Source organism: Mustela erminea, chromosome 16 (genome assembly GCF_009829155.1).
Source record: "Mustela erminea isolate mMusErm1 chromosome 16, mMusErm1.Pri, whole genome shotgun sequence".
Lineage (NCBI taxonomy): Eukaryota > Metazoa > Chordata > Mammalia > Carnivora > Mustelidae > Mustela > Mustela erminea.
In genome coordinates this window covers 28,004,716-28,029,729 of record NC_045629.1, presented here as the reverse complement: position 1 = coordinate 28,029,729, position 25,014 = coordinate 28,004,716, and positions in this window count along the sequence as shown.

Here is a 25,014-nt window from a genome sequence, read left to right as displayed (position 1 = left end):
AGGAAAGATAAGGAAGAGTACCTAGTTAATTGTCATGGTCGTTAACTGAATCACTCTTTGTAGGCCCCTTAAGTTGTATCTCTCTTTATATTTTTGATGGTGTTTGTGTGTGCATGCAATCATTTGCATTATTTATTTCTTAAAAATCAGTTCTATCTTTGAATTCTCTGAATAATCACCTTAATTATGTCCTCTTTTCATACAAAGGATAATAATAGAGATTTGACAATGACCACTAACAAGTCCCAGTTAATTAAACCACACACATACATAAACACACAGTTCTTGATCATTTGATAACTGGTAATATTTTAATTAACTTTCTTATTCTGACAAGTCAGGATGGAATATTTAAATTTATTGAATTTATTGTATAAATTTTTCTCAAACATAAATTAACCAAAAATGATGATGCATGAATTCAAAATTAAAGACTCAAGTATTTTATGATTATGGACATTTCCTCTAAACATGAGTATGATGAATGTGGCACTGCTGAAGGTCATTAATACTGCAGAAATTGATGAGTTATTTATTTTGTGAATATTAATAAACCTATACTTGTCTTTATGAAATAATTCTCACTAGTACTATGACTAATTTTTATTATAGATCTGATTATTATTATTATATTCCTTACTGCTTATATCTGGAAAGGGAATGAGAAAAGAGAATACTTTGTTGTTCTGGATTTTAAAAATAAGCACATGATAGATGTACACTAGGATTTAATCAATGATGTCTATTAATCTGTATACAGTACAGTCACCTTTAGAAACCGAATGGTAGATGGATAAAACAGGGGTGGCTGGGTGGTGCAATTAGTTAAGCATTTGACTTTTGGTTTTAGCTCAGGTCCTAATCTTAGGCTCATGAGATAAAGCCTCCACATCAAGCTCTGCACTCAGTATAGAGTCTGCTTCTCCATTTTCCTCTATCCCTCCCCACCACTCTCTCTTCCTCTCTAAATAAATAAATCTTAAAAAAAAAATAAAACTGCAAATGCTTTTTTAAAAAACAGAGAATATGAAGTATAATTTCAATATGAAATAAGCTCCCTCAGGGCTCTGACTTATGGCTCAAGGTATTATTGTGAATGTTATTTCAACTACCTTATGCCTCAGTTTCCTGGTGATCGAATTAATAATTCAAGCTAGATGCTTTTATGAAAAAAACATAACAGCACTTAATCTTTGTTACTGGGAATTGTGATATATTATTGGAATACATTATTTTATTAATTCCCAAAGAATACTCCAGGATGGAGATACCACCCCCTTTTTCCAAATAAGGAAATTTGTGCTTGGTGGCAAAGTTAATTGGACAAGATGATATTACTTAAAAGATTGTCCAAACTTTTAAGTTTGTATACTTCCAAGGCTTATGTTTTTAAGTACTATGGTAGTCAGTGATGTTAAGTAGAGCACACCTAACGTTACTATGCCCAACAAATGTACTATTTTAACAGTGATATTAGATTTACATTTGATTTCTGAACATCTGGGGCCTCCCAGAGACTTACCCATCTCAGTAAAAGATACTTCACTTCGTATTTTTCAGCCCCAAATCATGAAGCCAAACTTTCCTCTTCTTCTTTACCATCATACATCCAAATCCATAGGAAAGTCCAGTGGTCCACCTTTAATAACTGGCTAATGTAATCAGTTTTATTAAAAATATGTTAACGGTGCATTATATTACTGTCTTTACTTGGCATTTAGGCTCTGATATGATGTTTTATGTTTTGTAATGTGAGTCAAATCTGTTAGAACACATATTATAAAAATTCCTTTGTCAAGCTGCATTTGTAAAAAATGTCATATTAAACACGTACGGAAATGAGACTTCTCAATTATAAATAAAATTGTGTCCCTAGATGTTATTTTTATGTTGTGCTTGTTTATATTTCAACAAGAATATTTCTCAAATAGGTTTACTCGTGTCACAGATATAATCACATATTTAAAAGCAGTCTACCAAATTTCAAATGTGATAGGAAAATAGCATTGTTATAGGAAAATAAATGATTACTGCAAACTATTTTTCACTTTGTACAACATGCCTTTCAATGCTTTTTCTTTAAAATCTGGAAATGATACATTTTGAGAGTCTGTAAATGTGAAAGAGCTAGGAGAGCACACGTTTAAAATTGAGTGTCAACTCTAAGCAATTAATAATGGAAGCCTGGAGCATCGTGTTGAAAATTCTTGGCTGTATTCAGGGTCAGAGTGAAGATCGCCTTGTCGGCTTAGCACTGTCTGCCATAGGCATTGAAGAGGAGGAAGGCACCATGACACATACTCACTATCTGTTAACTGACCTCTTTTTAAAACTTCTGAATAGTAGCTTCCATTGCAGAAGGGATATCTGGTACTCATCTCTGCTTTCAAAGTATTTAGCATAGCGATGTGTACATAATATGCTCATAACATGTTGAACTCCTGGATAAAAGTAAAAGTCATTTACTCTTTCTTTAAAATATAAATTTTGAATAATGCCACACATTTAAAAAATAATTCTAAGAGAAAGAAGCATGTGTCAACATACTTGATTAAGAAATGACTTTGAAGTTGTTTGTAGGTTCCTTGTCAATCTCTCATTACCGCCAAGGTAACATTGTTTGGAAGTTTGTATTTATAACTTTTGCTTTTGCTTATAATTATTTTGTATATATGTGCATGCTTTTGTATTATTTTATAAATGTTTGAAGTTTGTATAAATATTATACCCTACATCTTCTTCGATAACTTGCAGGTACACCGAATGGAACTTTTGTGTATTCCCTTACACTTATGCATATAGCAGCAATTCAATTATTTTCACTATTATGTAGTATATCTGTGTATGTATCCCATAATTTATTTATACATTTCCTATTGAAGAATAACTTTGATATTTTCCAGATTTGTCCTTACTTATAGTGCTATTATGCACAATCTATATATAAAACAGCTTGCATACTTGTAAAAAATTCTCTAGGGTATATGTCCAGGATATATGTCCAATATAATTAGAATTTCTGAATTACAGATGAATTCATCTTCAGTTTTACTAGAGTAATACCAGTTGCATTGCAAAGGGGTTATGCCACTTTTTACATACACATGTGCCATGTGTAAGAAATCTTGCTGTGCCACATCCTCATTATCACTTGGTTATTGTCAAATTTTCAATTTTGCCAATCTGGTGACTGAACTATATTATTGTGATTTTAACTTGTATTTATCTAATTATCAATGAAGTGATGTATCTTTTCATATATTTATTGCTCATTCATGTTTTATCTGCTATGAAGTATCTGTTCAGGATTTTTTTTCCTTATTTTGATTAGATTTCTTATAGGTATTTCTTATTGATTCTATGAATTCAGTTTTTATTCTTTGTACTAACAGTTTGCTTGTTACCATTTTAGTAAATATTTTCCTCAGATAATGGCTTGTCTTAACTTTTTAAGAGTAGCCTTAAATATTCATAAGCTTTTAAGTTTATTGAAGTAAAGTGGATCTTTTCTGTGTCTTTATTCATTATATATTTAGTAATGTATGCATCGCTATGTGTTGTAGGTTATGGGGTTATAACTTGAAACAAAGCAGATAAAAATCTCTGTTGCTATAGGAAATAGCTTATAGTGTGTACATGTGTGTTGGGGATGGTGGCAATCAATAAGGTAGAAAGTGTGTTAGAAGGAGATATCTGATAGGTGAAAAATAAATCAATAAGAGGGAGTGATGACTATAAGAATAACTGGGAGCATCTTGAGATAGAATGACTAGGGAAAGCCATCCTAAGGCAGTGAGATTTGAATAAATACTAGAAAAAGTGAAGAACTGAAATATGCAGATCTCTGATGAAAGAATGTCTCAGAGGGAAGAGAAACCATAAACTTCCTTAGAGAGAAATGTGTTTGTCTTGTCATAGAGTAAGTCAAAGAAAGAGTAGTTAGGAAAAAAAATTACAGTGATAGGGTGGAAGTGTCAGATTCTATAGGACTTTTCTTTGCCTTTTACACTGTAATGGGAAATTCTTATTGGAGGATTTTGAACAGAACAGAGACATGATCAGACTTAGGCCCTAATATATTCATCTTGGTTTCTGTGTTAAACACAGATAGAAAAGGGGCAATGGTAGAATTGGTAAGACCACTTAGAAAATGTTCACACAGATCCAGGGGAGTAAAGAAGATGGTTTAGACAATGATGCCGGATGTGGAGGTGAAGAATCGTGTTCAGATTCTGGACATATTTTAAGGCCAACTGATAGGATTTGCTGAAACATCAGGTATGGGTGATAAAAAGAGAGCCAAGGTTTTTGGCCTCAGAAACTACAAGGATGGAGTTGCTGTTTATTGAGATAAAGAAACCTAGGGGAAAGGTTGTTTAGAATGGGGAAGCTTAGTTTTGTGCTTCTTTAGTTTCTTTTGTCTATTCTTCATGGAAATGGGAATTTTCACTAGACATCTGCATATGGGTGCTTAGATAAGGGAAGACATCTGGATTAGCCACTGATGTAAACTGGAGTAATCAGCACATGTGGTTAGAGAAGCAAGATACAGGAAAGCCAATATTTGAAGTTGGTGAGATAATGAAGACACAGTAAAAGTGTGTAGTATCCCAGAATCCAAGTAAAAAAGTGTCAAGAAAGAGTGAAGGATCTATGATGCTTGGAGGTCAGAAAAAATGAGGTCTGATAATTTTCTATTCAGTGAATATTTACCTTAAGAAATACTGATCTTGAAGCCTTAAAGATATATTCTTATATTCTCTTCCCCAAAGTTCCAAATTTGTTTTTTTTTATTTGTGTTTTTTGTTTGTTTGTTTTTTTACATTTAAATTTCTAATTTACCCAGACAGCTCTCTGTGTGTGGAATAAGCTTACTGGAATCTGCAGTATTCTGGTCAACTCTCTGCTGTAATGGCAGCAAACAGAGTTTTAATGACTTCACAAAATAAGTGTTTCTCTCTCATTTAACAATTCAATTCAGATCGTGATTCTGCCCAGTGATTCAGATATTTAGAGTCCTTTCATTCTTCAAAGTCTTCAGTATTTTTTGCATTCAGATGACAACTAGAAAAAAGGAAGGAAAGGTCATGGGAATGTTTTATGGACCAGCTTGGAGGAGATGAACATCACATTTGCCCATGTTAACATGGCCAGAATTCAGTTGGAAGGCCATGCCTAGCTGCAAGAATACTAGGGAACATGGTCTCAATGTGTGCCTGTGAGAAAAAGAAAAATAATTTGATAACAAATAGCCATTTTCTGTCACAGGATCTAATTTAAAAATCATATTTTTATAGAACATAGGCATGGACTCTGAGAACAGAAGACTTAATTTAAGAACACAGTTATATAATTCATGGTAATGGGTGTGGTTCAATAAAACTTCAGGAAATTTCCTCATTCTGTTAGAATGATGTTAGAAAGCCTTATACCTTCCTTAAGAAATTCTGAAACCAATACATTTAAAATAGTATTACAGTAAGAATTTATGAAGTAGCATGCAGTTTTTAAGTAGTACAGGATAAACTACATATAGTAAGCATTTGTTGCATAAATTCAGATGAAATGTTTGATTTTCCACAAAAGTGAAAATAATATTGTATCATTTATTCAATACATAATGCTTTTATTTTAATATAAAACCTTTATTACATATAAGATAATATTTTCCCAACATGACTACATTTAATTATTATTTAATTACTACTAAATTATTATTCAGGTTATCAAGAAGAATGATTCCCCTTTAAAAGTGTCCTTCAAAATAAAGTGATCTAGGTAGGAGGGCTTTATTCTAAAATAAAAAAAAAATAAATTCAGAACTAATATAACATTAATATTTTATACATAGTTTGCTTTAATATTGCATCAGAAGCAAATTAGAATCCAAGCCCAGATTCATGTTTTGAATATTAATTGTTGAAGCTTCACGGATCTTTTTGAAGAGTTTGTTAAATCTCAAGTAAGTACCATTAAATTATAAAGAGTAGAAAATGCCTATGTTGAAAACGAGTATTTTATTAGGTCAGTATATGAAGGTACAGATGCCTCCAAATTAATATCAACAAAAATTTCTGATGTGCTAACAGAAAAAAAAAGTTTAATAATGACCCCTAGATCATGCTTTTCTATTGGAAACATATTTTAACTTTAACATGAGTATATTTCTCAATAGGCAAGGGAGCCACATATTTAAGTAACAGTAACCTCAAAACACATATACAAATAAATATGTTTTAAGGTAATATTTGAGATCTTTTGAATGGTTTTTATTCAGACATTAGTATCAGTATTCAGTACATTAGTACTTCAGTGTGACACAAGTTCATTTGTAAATATCTTAAGTCTATGAGACTTTTCAGAAATATAGTTAAATAATTAAACAAAAAGGCTTAAATGAGTATCCTATTTCAAAACAAGGAACACTGGTATCAAGATAAGTGCCAGTTTTGATAGGAATATGCTTATAATAATTTGAATATCATACTTTGAAATGTAATATTTTGCTTTCAATTAATTGTTACCATATGTGCAACTAGTCACCAACTGTAGTTTCCATTTTTTTTTTTTTAAGATTTTATTTATTTATTTGACAGACAGAAATCACAAGTAGGCAGAGAAGCAGGCAGAGAGAGAGAAGGGGAAACAGGCTCCTGCTGAGCAGAGAGCCATTTTTTATCTTCAAATACTTTTATGTTTTATAATAAAAATACAAATTAAAAGACAACACTAAAAAGCCAATGCTGTATCAGGATAAACAAAGTTAAATTTACGGAAGTGTTCAGTTCTCAGTTTGTTAACAGACACCTGTGTACACATGCACATAAACAGAGTGTCAGTGTGGATATTGTATGGTGCAAGAGTGAATAGTTTGGATTTAGATAGGCCTGGCTGAATCTAGATTCCACCTGTATTAACTGTGATCATGGCCTAATTGCAAAATTTTCTCAAAGCAAAAATGTATTGTCTGTTTAATAGAGATAAATGTAACTCTTGTCCAATAAGGTTGATTGTAAGGATTAAATAAAATAAAGTCTGATATATGCTTGGTTTGGGCTTGGACATTAAAGTCCTCAGAAACTGACAGGGATTGTGATAAATTCAAAGAAGACTCTTTGAGTTTTCAGAAAGCAACCTCTTAAAATACAAAATTATGTATGAATTTCATTGCTATACTGGCTTCCAATTACCTTGAGCATGTCAGATTTGTGTAATATTTCTGTCACGTCAGAAAAAGAAGTTTTGATTTGAAGGCTCTAGATTTAAGATTTTTATTTTGGCAGCAGTGAAAATAAATATTTCATTATTACTAGTTTATTATTGTTACATTATAAAATATAAATACTAAATTATTATTATTTAATATTATAACTAAAAGTATATTATGTATATATTTGCATTCCCCAACATACATAGGTAAAACTATATAATAGTGTATCTTTATATATTTACACAAATATTTGTACATTGTTCCTTCTAACATAGCTACATATAAAGATAAAAATTATATGAAGGCATACAGATATGTATATATGCAATATATCATGACTATAAGTCATTAATTTAAAAATATTGAATATTTTAGAACATATATAATAATGATATTAATTTTCTTAGCAGTGATTAATTCAAGAGGTTCTCACTGCTTAAAATACTATCAAGGTGATTCTTTGAGTCTTTTGCACTTTTGGAGAACTTCAGTTAGCAAATATGTATTATTTTGGAATTTACCTTAAAGCCAACAAGATGATCCTCCATCATAAAGAAAACATATAGGATTGGGAGGGAGACAAACCATAAGTGACTCTTAATCTCACCAAACAAACTGAGGGTTGCTGGGGGGAGGGGGTTTTTGGAGAAGGGGAGTGCGTTTATGGACACTGGGGAAGGTATACGCTATGGTGAGTGCTGTGAAGTGTGTAAACCTGGTGATTCACAGACCTGTACCCCTGGGGATAAAAATATATTATATGTTTATAAAAAAAATAAAAATTATTAAAAAACAAAAGAAAACATATAGGGAATTCTCTCTTATGTATTCCTAAGCACACAACTTTGAGGATGAATTCAGGCAGGAGAAAGAAATAAGGAGAGTTCTCATTTGATTAGCACAATTATGATACGATATTAGTACACTGCAGGACAGCTGTATATTTATAGGGATTTTTTTCCTTGTCATCAGTGTCGTGTTTAGTGTCCCTACTAAAACATCCATTTTCATACGCTCTCATATGTTCATATTCACACTGATGTACATAAATAGATACCCAAGAAGTCTAGAGATTTGCTACTTGCTCTCTCAAGACAAAGTATTTGTCATTTAATATATCTGTAATATTTAAATTTTTCCTACATCTTTTGATCTCAAATGTGAACCAAATGTGATTTGGACCAATACTGTTCCTATTCCACATGGCACTTTTTTTTTTTAACATATTTGATTGATTACCATTTACCTATTCAACCTTCTCTTCTGTATGTTAAATGTAACTAGTATTTTAAATTTTTATTGGTAGTCTGGTTTCAAGCCATTTCACCATTATAGTAACTTTTCTGTTTGATATTCTTATGTGAGATATGAGATGAAGCACAGTACAGTGGATACAACCATAGACAGTCGGACTATTTATTCTGCTTCTACCACTTACTAGCTGGGTTACCTTCAACAACCTATTTAACCTCTCTCTGTCCCAATTTTCCCACTTGCACAATGGAGATACAAGTCTCATGATTGCAAAGTTTATCTGAGATATAATAAAGTTAAATATTTTTATTATGAGCTGCTGAGCTCAATATTTATTTTGATACTTTAATCATGTATTATCAAACAACAGACTTAAAAAGATATAGGAGGTGTAAGTAATCAAGGCCAGTGGTATTCATGGAAAAGCAAATGATGGCATAGGGGAAAATAAAGGAGAAGATACAAATGCATATGAGACTTTTCTTAACAGACAGTGAATGTTAGCTTTGTGGAGAAGAAAGAACATGGATTGTTGTTTTAAATATGGGGAATGTTTGGGGTAAATACCCAGTAGTGCAATTGCAGGCTCAAAGATACAGATGTAGTGAAAAGAAGGGCCATCTGTATCCCAATGTTTATAGCAGCAATGGCCATAGTTGCCAAACTGTGGAAAGAACTGAGATGCCTTTCAACGGACGAATGGATAAGGAAGATGTGGTCCATATACACTATGGAGTATTATGCCTCCATCAAAAAGGATGAATACCCAACTTTTGTAGCAACATGGATGGGACTGGAGGAGATTATGCTGAGTGAAATAAGTCAAGCAGAGAGAGTCAATTATGATATGGTTTCACTTATTAGTGGAGCATAACAAATAGCATGGTGGATATGGGGAGTTACGAGAAGGGAGTTGGAGGAAATTGGAAGGAGAGGTGAACCATGAGAGACTATGGACTCTGAAAAACAATCTGAGGGATTTTAAGTGGTGGAGGAGGTGGGAGGTTGGGGGAACCAGGTGGTGGGTATTAGAGAGGGCACGGATTGCATGGAGCAGTGGGTGTGGTACAAAAACAATGAATACTGTTATGCTGAAAATAAATAAAAAATAAATTTAAAAAAAATGAGGAATCTTGGGAAATCTATGAATGACCTTAGGACAATGCTTGCTGATTTTTTGGCTTCCAGGTAGAATTTTTGATGTTCATTCTATTGTACTTAAGCATCTTGCCTTTTCTCACCATAGATTTATTGTATCGTGTGTTGATTTCTATTCATTTGTTGGAATTCCAATTTAGACTGTGTATTCTGTGTAGACATACTTATCTCTTTTGTGTAATGTGGTATTTCTCATCCTCTACCCATAGAAAATTCTGAAAAAAATTTTTTGAATTAATTTAGAGTAGAGTGTAAATATGCTCATATGTAGAGCTGAAGGATATTGTTTTTCTGAGCTACATCTGCAATGATGAAAATCCTCCCCCAACCTCAGATTTGCCAAATATTCCAAAATTTTCCTTTTTAAAATAAAGGTAGAAATAAAACATCCCAAGGAATCTAAGAAAATATTTTCACAAAATAATAGCTAAGAACAGGAAACTAAATTTTAGGGGAGGATTGAAAACTTTGGAAAAGAAAGGTAAATATGAGAAGAAAATACCCACTACTAAGGGGGATTATTGGATATGCTATACCTGGGTGGCTTAAGATACTAATAATTTTCTTTTCTTTTTTTTTTTTTTTTTAAAGATTTTATTTATTTATTTGACAGAGAGAGATCACAGTAGACGGAGAGGCAGCAGAGAGAGAGAGAGGAGGAAGCAGGCTCCCTGCCGAGCAGAGAGCCCGATGCGGGACTCGATCCCAGGACCCTGAGATCATGACCTGAGCCGAAGGCAGCGGCTTAACCCACTGAGCCACCCAGGCGCCCGATACTAATAATTTTCTATCTAAAGATGAACTATATGCATTTATCTATGGTCACGCAAAGTGACGTTATAAGACAAAAGAGGATTATACTAACAAGTTATTTTAATCTTCTAGGTTCTCGCCTATTCACATTTATAAAAAGAGTATTATTTTTCTCTTACAGAATACTTAGAAATTGCAATGATTTGAGTATTTTACCTTTCTACTGGTCACTTTTATTTTCCATATTAGTATATTGTGTTTATCCTCTCCCAATTGCTTTTCAACAACAGCACCACAGACCTAGAATAATATAATTCCCAGGAGACTTGTTAATCTAAATAAGATAGCTTTAAAATAAACACAATAAAAACAAAAGGAGATTGAAACAGTATAAATCAGATTCTCTAGAGTATCACATGAATGAAAATGAAGATGACAACAAATAATTTCTTAAAAGAGATAGCCAAACAAAAATGATCAGAATATAAATAATGAACAAAATAAACAAATATTTACCAAAGAAGATACTTTTGACTTTATTGGTATTGATGGGATTGATAACATTAGACCCACAAATAGAAGACAGCAATGATTTATAAGTATTGTGAAAAGCATATACAGGGGGTGCCTGTTTCAGTCGGGGGAACAAGTGACTCAATCTCAGGATCATGAGTTCGAGCCCCCCACTTGGTGTAGAGATTACTAAAATAATATAAAAAGAATAAGAAACTTCATATATATACTTTATATATATATTATATACAAACATTATACGTGTGTGTGTGTGTGTGTGTGTGTGTGTGTGTGTGTGTTGTATACACACCAATAGGAGAAGTGTGGTAATACCAGATGAAATAAAAACTCCCAAATTTCATCATGAGATCATGGACAAAATATATGGGAGCAAAAAATTTAGGCAGAATAAAAGTTAGGTTTTTATGGGAGTGTGATCTAATGAATGTTTCCTAAGCATGGCTATTTAAAATGACATTCGTAGCTGTGGCCTAAATCTTCTGCATTCAAGTGTTTGAGATTGGGTTCTGAATTTATAGAATTAACCAGTTTTAGTTTTTAGAAAATTTTAAAACTACCTGCAGATAGACATGTGCAAAATTTTACCATGAATACTTGGTCAGATTTAGATCACAAAATGGAACAGCAAAGAGCCCATGATTCCATGGGGACTTTCAAATATAAGTAAGGTTCTAAGAGAAAAATATTGATTTTTTTTCCCTTGCTAACAACTTCTTGTCTCAAGAGGTAAAGGAAAAAAAAAATAATGAGAACTGCTAATACAGATCTAAATGAATCAATACAAAGAATCTGTTACACGAAATCACTGTGATATGATTTTAGGAGAAACTGATTACATCATATGTGATTATATGTGCATTTCTAGGTGATATTCTCATTACCTATTACAAGCGAATAAATGAAGTTAGGGAAATTGTTCTGTAAGAAGCTCTCAAAATGGTGTTTTGACCATATAATCATGACCTTGGTGGAAAAGAATATGGGGCATGGTCTACAAAGACCAAAGTCTTTTTGTGGCATTCTTTATGAGCACAAATTAAAAATTAAAATTTGGGGGCACCTGTGGCTCAGTTGGTTAAGAGGCTGCCTTTGGTTTAGGTCGTGATCCCAGGGTCCTGGGATTGAACCGCACTTCAGGCTCCCTGCTCGGCAGGAAGCCTGCTTCTCCCTCTCCCACTCCCCTTGCTTGTAGTCCCTCTGTTGATGTCTCTCTCGCTCTCAAGTAAATAAATAAATAAAATATTTTAAAAATTAAAATGATGAGTCAGTTGGGTAAGCAGCTGACTCTTGATTTCAACTCAGGTCATGATCTCGAGGGCCTTGGACTGAGTCCCCCATGAAGCTCCCCACTCAACAGGGAGTCTACTTCAAGATTCTCTCTCTCCCTCTGTCCTTCCTCCAAAAAACAAATAAATAAATCTTTAAAAAATGCCAAAAATGCAAAGAAGAATTGGAGAAAATGAGAAAACATTAGCAAGTGTATTTCAGAACAGAAATGAGTGATTCTCAAAGTACATTACTATTTTCAAATTCCCTAAAGAAAATAAAGTTTCTAGTTATATTTTGAGCAAGACTGTGAAAATTCTTCTTCCTAAGACAAATACTATGATAATAAAGCAAAAGAGCGAACGATTACCTTCTTAACTTCAATTTTGTTTCCATCTTTTCTGTCAAGGAGAATAATCTTCATGTGGAAGAACAAAACTAAAATGGTGAAGAGAAATTAAAATTTAAAATCATTGAAGAGATAGGAAGAGAGAAAAAATAAAACAATTCTCCAGATGACTTCACTTTTCTGGCTCAGAAAATATCTAATTTAGGGCACTGAGTAATTTTGAAGATAAGATCAATGTCAGTAATCTTTGAGGAGTTATTGATAATAGAATAACTGCCATGAGAATAAAGGCAAATGCCCCAAGTTTCTGAAAAGGTTAGACAGTCTCTAAAAACTGTAGACCTGGGATCTTGACATTTATGCTCAGTAAAATATTTCAAGGGAATACTAAATGGTTGGATGGTTTTTGAGTACTGAGAAAGGTCATGATTAGCAGTAGTCAGCATACGTTCACCAAGAATAAGGTATGGTAGACTCTTCATTCCCTATATTTGACATGATCACTAGGTCAGTATTGCAGAGGGCTCATATAGAAATAGCCAATCTGTATTAACAAGGTATTTTCACTCTTCTTTTGTACAGGATAGAACTGCATAAACTAACTGTATGGCAATGGCGATAAGCAGACTCGTCATTAGTTTAATTATCTTATCTAATGAATATTAATCACTGAAGGACATAATCCTTAAGAGAAATAAGACTACCTGAACTCTTTTAAAACATTATTTCCCCAGTAATATGAATGATGTGTTAGATGACTGTAATGTTAGGTGTTTCAAATTTCATGTCATGAATCAAAGCAACAAAGATTTAATATACAATGAAATATGAAAATGTGAAATTTGAAGTAGTGGTTAACTAGAGTATGTGACATTTATAAGACTGAAAGACTCCAGCTCATTGGGGAGAGAGTTGAAGCAAAGCTGGAAACATAGGATCTTTTTATGGTCTAGGAAAGTACTTAAAATTTACAAAGCTTGGGATGACAAATCTGGCACACCAATGGAAAAATTCTATGTAGTCAATACCATTCAAAACCAGCAAGGAATTCAAATCATAGGGGAAGACATTGTAATTTGAAACACTGTTGAAACAGTTGGGAATAAGAATGAGGGTGGCATTGTAACTAAGGAAATAAAGTTGGAATTAAGAATAACTGTAATTGTATGCCGAACCAATGTAAAATTCAAAAAAATGCAATAGTCAAGGTTTAGAAATATGATTTAAAAAAATAACTACCAATATAGGAGTTATTTTGAAATATCATGAGTTTTCAGGCTTTGCAGAGCTAGAATTCTTATATAAATATACTTACTATGATTTAAAAAAAAACACATAACATAAAATTTACCATCTTAACTATTTTTAAGTGTATAGTTAACTAAGGTTAAGGATATTCACATTTTTGTGAAACAGATTTCCAAAAAAATTTTATCTTGCCAATCTGAAACCATATTGTAGCATTTGACAGAATTAGCCCTTCTCTTATTTTAGAGTGAATAATATTTTATTGTATATATGTGCCACAATTCTTTTTTATCCATTCATTAATCAATGGATATTTGGGTTGTCTCTACCTTTGGCTCTTGTGAATAGTACTACCCTCAATAGATGCACACAAGTATATATCCAAGACTCTGCTTTCAATTATTTGGGATATACATATCCAGAAATAGTATTGCTGGATCATATTGTAGTTCAAATTTTAGTTTTTTAATTAACTTCATATTGTTTTCCATGGCAGCTGTACTATTGTACAATCATTCCAATAGTTCACAAGGGTTTCAATTACTCCATATCCTCACCAAGGTCCGCCCTTCCTTCCTTTTTCTTTCTTTCTTTCTTTCTTTCTTTCTGTCTGTCTTTCTTTCTTTCTTTCTTTCTTTCTTTCTTTCTTGCTATTGTTGTATGGCATGTTCTGCATCTATCTATTGGGTTTAATTGGTCTATGGTGTTTTTCATGTCTTCTTTCCTTATTGATCTTCTGTTAAGTTATTCTATCTGTTGTTGAAAATAGGATATTTAGGCCTCATACTATTATTTTGTCATTGTCTATTTCTCTCTTTACTTCTGTCAAACTTCGTATATTTAGGAGTTCTGAGGCTTGGTGAATAAACATTTATTGTCATATATTTTTACCGAATTGGCTTTTTTACCTTAACCTAATATATTGTCATATATTTTTATCGAATTGGCTTTTTTAACTTAACCTGATATGGAAGGTATTTTCATGGTTGTTCTGACCTATGCTATGTGGGGGGAGGGGCCTGGACAAATGTACCAAATGCTGTGACTTTTCTTACCTCTCTTGCTGGAATTCCTTCTTGGTTTTGTAATGGTCTGAGTGCTATAGCTTCATCACATTTTTAGAGTTCTCACAGTCTAGTCTGTATATCTTTGCTAACTCAGTGTCTCTGTGGAAGGTGGATGATCTGTACCTTCTAGTTTACCATCTTCTTTTGACACTCTGAAAAAGTCTATCACAAACAAGGGAGGTGTTAATCTAGTCCTATTTTAAGCTCCTCTACTGGGATCATGACCTGAACTGAAGACAGATGCTCAACCCACTGAACCACCCAGGTGCATCTTCTCTAGGGACATCTTACCTGAAACATTTTATTCATTTCTGGAAAGCACATATTAAGACCTATAGGAACTAACTGAAATGTGTCTACAGAAGAGAATTCAGAATTACATCATGTAAAAGTAAGAAAAAGAGCCTGGAATACCAAAAAAAATCAGGAAAAGATGGTTTATGAGATTATGTTTGATCATCATAGCAGAGACTCAGAGCGCTTAACAAATATAACTCACTTTGAAAATTATTGCAATTTTATGAATTAGTAATGCATAATATTACCTCCAACCATTTGGAATGATGTACCTGTTCCCATTACCATAAATCAGCATTTGTGTGTAAGTTGATATCACTACCTGATTTGATATCTAATGATACCAAAAACCCAAGAATAAACATGTTGTTTATATTCACCAAACAAATAAAAGAAATCTTCAGATTTTGAAATCAGGTATCATGTTTAAAAACTAATTTAATCTTGCTAAATAGTTCAAGACATAGCCTCTTAAGTTCATTCACTTAAAAAACAAAACAAAACAAACTTGCTCTATCTGTGGTATGAGAAACTGAGAAATTAGGGTCCAGTTGAGGTTAAATTATACCACAGAAAAGGAAAACACGACAGACCATAAAGTTTTATCCTGAAGAGTTTGAAACAGAATATAACTGAATATATGTCTCAGAAATAATGGAAACATGGACATTTTTTGATTAAATATAAATAACTACTAGAACCCTAAAAAGACATTTGATTAAGAAAGTTTTTAATGAATGTTTTCTTTGGAGCTACTTATTTTCACCTTGAGAAAATGAATAAACAATGTTGAAAACTGGTCCTAGGGGTCAATGATATCTAGATTTTTTAGGTATAAATTACAATTGTAGCTGTTAGTCATTGAGATCCCACAATATTTAAGGCACTCAATTAATTTGTATGTGATAATTTTATTGTATATTTATTTTTATTAATTTATAATGTATTTGTTAACTCAAGGGCAAGCAACTGAGAATGTTTTTTTTTTTTTTTTAATTTATTTGACAGAGAGAGATCACAAGTAGGCAGAGAGGCAGGCAGAGAGAGAGAAAGGGAAGTAGGCCCCCCGCTGAGCAGAGAGTCTGACGCAGGCCTCGATCCCAGGACCCTGAGATCATGACCCAAGCCGAAGGCAGCGGCTCAACCCACTGAGCCACCCAGGCGCCCGAGAATGTTTTTTTACTCTCATAGTGGTTATTTTCTGTCAAAATTATAATAAGTAATTTATAAGCAAATTTCTCAGTACAATTATCACTAGGTACAATTATCACCATTTTACAGATAAGGAGACTGAGGTTAACAATTTAAACAAGAGCTCACTGGCCATTAATTTAGATTCAAATTCAAATTCAACCATATCTAACTTCCAAGCCTAAGCTCTCCCAATTTAAAACCATTTTTGAAAACGTCTACCACAGCTTTTAATCAGCTACTAATTTTTCTGATAAAGGTAAAGTGTTTAGGGCAAGGTAAGAGTGACCGATTAAAATTATGTGAGACTGATAGTAGACATAGAAATCAATGTAAAAAATTAATTAAATTCATGATCTAATAATTATATAATATGGCTTCTTGTAGCAGATAAACTTTAACATTTTGAATCACATATCTCAATTTTTAATATTGACTTCATTGGCTATCGTTGATTTGCCTTTATTTTTGTCAGCCATATACCCTGATTTTTATGTTGGAAAGTATAATCCTATTCTGTATAATGCAAAATATTATGTATCCATTGGCTTTTCTATCTAAAGTCAGATGGTTATTATGGTTAAGAAAAATGTGATCTGCATCTTTCTGAAATAACACATAGCAAGATAAGTGATACTTTAGTTTAATATTTATTATGAACAAGGTTTATACTATAGCATTTGTATTTATATATGTGGCCATAAGAAACAGAACAACCTTGGACTAGTATTTGCACTTTGGACTTTTGATACATCATTAGCAAAAAGAGAATTAGACTAGACAATTGTCTCCAATTGATTTCCTGGAAGTATTTATTATGATGCCTTATATGTATGAATTCCATATTTGAAAAATTCCTTATCTACCCTCTATTAAGAAATAATACATTTATCAAGATGCAATTTATTTCCTTTCTATTTTGAATAAACAAGACACTATATCAAACCTTTGATCTGAAGTGTCATTCTCAGTTGAAACAGTTCTAACCAACTAGAAAGAATCAATACTTTAGTTAGTTTCTTGTGGGTTAATGTGTTTTTTTGGGGGGGAGGAATTTGTTAAAGTATTTAAAAAATGAGCTGAATCTCTTAGAGGCCATGGAATCTCAGGTAGTCATCCATCACACTCAATAATTGTTAAGCTCTCTTCCAATTTTTGTAAATCTTATGAATCTTCCTCCCTTTAGAACATTTAAGTAAGACTTTCAAATTATTTTCCTGAATAGGAAAGAGATATAGTCCTGGGACTTTCTTGGTGAGAGTCTAAATTAAGCATTCCAATCTAATTCATGTTGTTGTTGTTGTTTTTCATTACAGAAATTTAAATTAACAAACAATGCTTTTTTGAGAGGTGTCTTTTTCATTCGATTGAAATCTTAAAAGAATTGCAGATATTCTAATTTTCTTTCATGTTTATGATAATGGACCTCTTAGTATTTCATAAGACTCCTTTTCTATGGATATACAGTAATTATTATTTTCTTACTGATTGTGGGCTGTGGAACAGGCAACTAGTGTATGGTTAGTTTCAAAAAGATCAGAATATAGAATAGTTGCCTATTTCTACTGAAAAACTATTGTTTAAAATAAATACTTTCATATTTATGAATTATTTCTAGAGTCACTTATTATTTTTACTCTCATGGGAATGTCATACCTTTCTAATTTATTATGAATATTTATTATTAACCTTAATATTTTCCCCAAGTGGTATGTACTCATAATAATAGTGTATTTTTTGTTTGGTGTCATAACTCATCTAATTCCAATAATGCTTTTTTCTTGGTAAAATACTTTAAGATATGCAATTATCTAAGTAAATGTTCATAGAAACTTGAAGAACTTATTTTATTTACATATTACAGTTGAGAATATAGAGGCTTAAGTGACTTGCACAAGGTAAATCTGATTAATAGAAGATTTGCTTTCATAACTTAAATATACTATTTTCAAATTCAATCTTGACTCATTAATTTATCAATTAATTTATTCTGTGACTATTTAATGAGACATATATAACAAGAAAGATTCATAAAATCCCTCCTTCATGAGAATACTTATGGTAGTGTAGGAGCAAGTTAATCAGGTCACGAACAAACCAACCAAAACATTTCAAAGCGGTATGAAAGTAAAGAGTAGAGTGCTGAGAGAGACTGATGGGTCTAGGGGAGAAGGCTGGCACCTTATAGACAAAATTGTCAAGGATAGTGTCTTTTAAGTGATAATATATTACTTTAGAAATGAAAAATGAGAAGAAAAAAGCAGTGTGTAGAGCTGGGGAAAGCTGTTCCATGCAAAAGAAATAGGAAGGTCAAACGTTCTCAGGTAATAAACAGCTTGTCCCATGCGATTAACAGAAAGAGTTCAGTCCATGAGAAGGAGAGAGAAAGAGAAGCCAAAATCTAATAAATAATGGGTAGGGTAGAGAGTGAGAGGCTGGAAAGATATGCAGAAGCCAGATCATGCCATCTTACCAGTAATCAGAGAAGGGGGCAGGGTTCAATGGATTCTGGAATGGTCAAAGATGGGCTCTTCAATTTTTTTTTTTTAAGATTTTTATTTATTTGTTAGAGAGAGAGAGAGAGAGAGATACAGAGCACAAGCACAGGCAGAGAGAGTGGCAGGCTAAAGGCAGAGGGAGAAGCAGGCTCCCTGCCGAGTAAGGAGCCCGATGTGGGACTCGATCCCAAGACGCTAGTATCATGACCTGAGCCGAAGGCAGCCGCTTAACCAACTGAGCCACCCAGGTATCCTGGGCTCTTCAATTTTAATAAGTGTATTGCAATAGACTTAAATCCTATATGACCATGAAAAGATCTCTAATGCTCTAGACTGCAAAAATGTAAACTTTTAGATATATTTTTTCTCTCAATCTCATTATGATAATATAAGCAGGATCATACAGGAAAAGACTGTGCAAGAGAAAAGGGTAAATTGGTGTGTTTGTTCATGTGTGTGTGTATGTGTGTGAGTGTGTTTCAAGCCTTACTGTCTTATCACTATAATAGGAGGCAAATAATTTAAAAACTTTTTTTATAAAATTTGTTGAATAAACACCTACTTTTTCCTAAGTAGCAGCAATAAATGTCATGAGTTTTCTTTAAAAAATATCATGTTTTGATATGAGTATCTTTTTTTTCCTAAATTTATGAATTAAACCCAAGAGCACTGCACAAAGTCTGCACAACCATTTTGTGAACTAGTATATATTCCTTGTATATTTTACTTATCTGAACAAAATCATGAGAGATGATTCCACAGTGGCCAGTCAAGGTGATAGATTTCAGTAGGAGATCAGCTCTCAAACTCTTTGCTTTTAGAATCTCTCTCTCTATTTTTTTTTTTTTAAGATTTTATTTATTTGTCAGAGAGAGGGGAGAGAGAGTGAGCACAGGCAGACCAATGGCAGGCAGAGGCAGGGGAGAAGCAGGCTCCCTGCCGAGCAAGGAGCCTGATGTGGGACTCGATCCCAGGACGCTGGGATCATGACCTGAGCCAAAGGCAGCTGCTTAACCAACTGAGCCACCCAGGCATCCCATCTCTCTCTCTCTCTATTTTTTTTAAAAAGATATTATTGATTTTATTTGAGAGAGAGAGATTAAGGGACAAGTGGGGGGAGAGGCAGAGGGAGAAGCAGACCACTTGAGAGCAGGGAGTCTGACATGGGACTCGATCCCAGAACCTTGTGATCATAACCTGAGCCAAAAGCAGATGTTTAAGCAACTGAGCCATGAAGGTGCCCCTAGAACCTCCTAAAACTCTTAAAATTGAGTACTCCTAAAGTTTTGAGTGAGTGGATTATATCTCTCTCTATATCATATATATTTGTCATATTATAAATTAGAACTTTGAATTTTAAAAATATCTACTTATTAATCCATTTCAGAAGTAGCAATAATAAGCATATATTACCGTAAATAAGGCATTTTTATTTTAGAAATTTAAGTTTTATGAAACAAAATAAAATTGTTAAAAAGATTGGCATTATTTACATTCTTTCAAACCTCAATTAAAACTGTACATAATAAGTTCTCATATCTATTTCTACGTGCAATCTGGTGTAATACATTGTCTTGGTTAACATATATAAAAGAAAAATCAAATAAGAAGTTGAAAAAAAGGCATATTTTAGTATTCTTTCAGAAAATTGTAGATATTTTTCTTTGGTCTTACATCAAAACTGAGTTGTAGGTCCTTAACGGTTAGTTGCAGTGTGGAATCTGAAGCTGTACCAATCAACTCTTATTGTATTTTGTTAAAATCCACTGGTCTATCTTGCACTTTAAATGAATCTTTAGGGGCACCAGGGTGGCTCAGTCAGTTAAGTGTCGGCCTTTGGCTCAGGTCATCATCCCAGGGTTCTGGGATTGAGCCCCCTATTGGGCTCTCTGCTCAGCTGGGAGCCTGCTTCTTCTCTCTACCTGCCACTCCGCCTACCTGTGGTCTCTCTGTCAAATAAATAAATTAAAAAAAAAAAAAGAATCTTTACCCATGCATTATGTTATACTATGACACATGAGTTTTGCACATCCTTCAAATGTTGGCCCACTTTCTTGTATGTTATTTAAAAAGTAATAGTAAAAAAAAAGAAGTAATAGTCATTAATACCATCCCCTCTCTTATTAAAAACATCTTTATGAATTGGGAAATGAGCAGGCTCTGAATTTTACTTACCATTATTTTTGCTCCATCCATATAAATGAGAACAAAATAAAAGAGGCAAAACACATCTTGTGATTATACTAAAATAATTTTGACATTACAGTTCCCATTGCATTGGAATTGTCTCTTGAAGTCCCCCAAGGGTCTACAGTGCACATTTTGAGTTTTATGCTACACCATGACACAGGTCAAGATAAGTTTAAATTTTATTCTTAAAGCATTTTGAAGACTTCAAAAAGGTTTAAGTAGGGGATTAATATGATCTTATTTAAAAATGTAAACAATCAATCTGGTTGCTAATTGGAAAAGTGTTACATGGTGGGGAGATCAATTAGGAGAAAACTTCAGTAACATAAGAGAAGAGTTAATGGTGACTTAGACTGAGGTGTATCAGTGGAAATGGAGGTAAAAGGGTAGAATATTTGGAGGTAGAAACATGGACTTGCTAATGGGTTATGTGGTAATCCAAACTCATGTCATGGTAACATTTACTTGGAAGCTTAGGAGAGGAGAAAACTATTTTGAAGGGCAACTGAAGTTCCTTTCCATATAATATTAATTAGAGAAATACTTCAAAAGAAGATACTTTTGAATAGTGGCCCTGTATATTGTGACCTTGCTTAAACTTCTTGTGTTCATGCTAGCAACTTTTCCTATTTTGTGGAATTTTCTCTGTAGACAATCAGGTTGTCTGACAATAACAATATTTATATTTCATCCTTTTAAGTCTGAATGCATTTTATTTCTATTCCTTGTCTTTTTGCACTACCTAGGTGAAGCCAACTTACCTGGAATTTTCTTTATCGGGCTGCTAAAAAGTTTTCAATTATCAATTCATTTCCTTTAAAAGATCTAACATAATTTGTGTTCTCTAAGTAGTTAGTGCATTTCATCTAAGTTGTTGAATTTCATCTAAGTTATGAATTCATATTCAATGTATTCCTTGGATATCCCTTCCGTGTTTATAGGGCCTATAGTAATGTCCTCTCCTCCATTCCCTGTGTCTACTGTATGTGTTTTCTCTTGCTTTTTGCCTTTGTCAATCTGCCAAAAATTTATTAAATATCTTTACCATAAACCAGAATTTGCTTCCATTAATTTTCTCTATTATTTTCCTATTCTTAATTTTACTAATTTCTTCTTCTTCTTTGCTGATTTCCTGACCATTTATACTATCATTTATTGACAGAGGAATGTTGAACTTTCTGACTACAAATTATGTTCTCAGGTCATGATGTAATTCACACCATCACACAAAATGTTTAGAGACTTTCCATAATTCTTTCTGTTATTAATTTTCTAGTTTCATTTTATCATGGTCTGAACCATAATTTCAATTCTTTTAATTGTGTTAAGGTTTATTTTACTTTCAGAATATTATCTATCTTTTTAAAAAATTATTATGTTCAATTAGCCAACATATAGTACATCATTAGTTTTTGATATAGTGTTTAAGGATTCATTAGTTGCATATAACACCCAGTACTTACTACATCACAAATCCTTTTTAATATCTATTACCAGGTCACCCCCTCCTTCCCCTGAACCTTTCTATAACCCTCAGTTTGTTTGTTTGTTTGTTTGTTTGTTTTATCCTGGAGTCCAGAGTCTTTCATGGTTTGTCTCCTTTTCTGATTTCTTCCCATTCAGTTTTTCCTTCTTTCCCCTATGGTCTTCTTCCCTATTCCTTATATTCCACATTTACTGGGTATTTACCCAAAGATACAGAATATTATCTATCTTGATGAAGAGTCATAAATTCTGTCTACAATTGTACAGTTGTCTATATACCTTTTCAGTTCTATCAGATTTTGTCATTATATTATAAAGCTCTCTTACTAGGTCCATAAATATTTAGTGTTGTTGTATAATCTTAGAATATTGACCTTTTGTTAGTCAATATTGGTATTATTCCTTGAAGAACTTATCTGATACTGATATAGTTACTCCAGCTGGGTATGGCTTTTGTTGGTGCTATGATTACCCTTAGCACACTACAGATTTAAAATGTTCTGTGTTATTTTGTATTAGAGTAGGAGCTCCTTTGCTGGAGGAATTTTCTCAATGTTTAATCTGCTTTGAACTGTTAGTCTTCCCTTTATGCGTAAGTCTTTCCATCCTCTTGCCCCATTACCAGAAGAAGCCTACCTTTACTTGATTGCTGGCAGCATGACGAAGGTGGGGGAGAATGTCCTCTGTTCTGATTTAAGAATATGTATTCATCTTAGGCATGTATTCTTTTTTTGGGTCTTTGGTATTTGGTCTTTTTTTTTTTTTAAGATTTATTTATTTATTTATCAGAGAGAGATCACAAGTAGGCAGAGAGACAGGCAGAAAGAGAGGGGGAAGCAGGCTCCTCGCTGAGCAGAGAGCCTGATGTGAGGCTCAATCCCAGGACCCTGAGATCATGACCTGAGTCAAAGGCAGAGGCTTTAACCCATTGAGCCACCCAAGCACCCTTGGTATTTAGTCTTATCAGTGATCTTTTCCAGTTGACTACTATAGGAGAGTACCAGTGGTCTACATTAAGGATAAATTCATATTTCTCTAGAAGGGTAAGGAATTTTCAAATAAATTTTCTCTATTTCCTTTCCTTTTGCTTCAATTCATTTTATTGTGCCTTCAGAGCAATTGTCTGCTTTTTCTAGAAGTCTTTTACTTCATAGAAAGATGGGGAAAATTAATCAGGGCAGGGCTTTGTCCCTTTCCTGCAGTGACTACAATTCTTTCCCAAGACTACATAAAAAGGAACATTTTTATAGGGACCTTTGTTTTGCCCTCAAGCTTTCTTGCAAATATCCAGTGACATCAGTGGAAAAGTGTCTGTAGAGTGGGTATGAATTTCCTTTGTGTCTACAGTTATTCAGGCTTCTAATTGTCGTGTTAACCCCTTTAGGAATTTGTTAAAAAATAATTTAAGTGAAGGAAATTTGAGCAACTTGCATGGTGTCCAGCATCGTCTACGCCAGGTAAAAAGTGCTTACATTGTGTATCTCCCTTGGAGCATTGTGTTTCTTTAAATTTTTAGTTACTTATTTGACTTGTAACCTCAGTTTTGATGGACTTAAAAACAAAACAAAACAAAAAAACCTCTGAACTTATATTCTGCATCATTATTTTGTTATATAGATAAAAGTGATACTCTTCCCAGCTTTCATCCTAAGCAGATGTCCGATCTAATTTTGAACTCTCGAAACAGAAAGTTTTCATCACATTAATCTTTAGATTCAAAACTTATATCCTAGTTTGAACTACTAGATATAAACATGACTGAACTATTGCTGTCGCTTTGTTTTTTGCTGGTTCTTCAGCACATCAAGTTGCTTTAACATGTGCCTCTGATATCACACTAAGAAAATACACATTCAGACTTAATATTCAATTCCAGTAATTATTTTTGATTGTAAAGATCATACTATCAGAGAAATCTGGGGCAAGTATTATACTTTTAATTTTTCTAAGTCAAGGTAAATGAGTCTTTTCTTACATACATACTTTCTTCCTTATCTAGCTCTAGCAAATATTGATTTCCTCTTATAGAAACCTCATAATGTACCAAAAGGTTGAGTTGTTTTTGCAGTAAAAGACCCTATTACTTAATATAACCCCATGAAACTTACCAACTATGAAATTGCAGTGATTGGTTTACAGGTCCTCTTTTGAAGCTTCTTATCTATAAGGAATTAAATAGTCAATCACCCAGTAGTTTGAAAAAATGACCATTTATAATAGCTTATAACTTATTTTAGCCATTTCCATGATTTTGTCCTTTAGGTCTTTCAAGTTTCTTAGAAAGATTCTTTCTCATTCCAGTTATTCCTCTGATTATTCTTTCAGTTTGATGTATAATGCTTGTATGTTTACCATTAGTTAATTTAATATCTTACTTGTTTATCTCATAAGATAATTTGAATTTGGGTAACTCCATAAAATACTTACAAAAGAATGAGGCTGAAAATTTCTCATTTTCAATAGCTTTTTAATAAAATCAGTTCTTTAACAGATTCCAGCATTAATTATATTAGA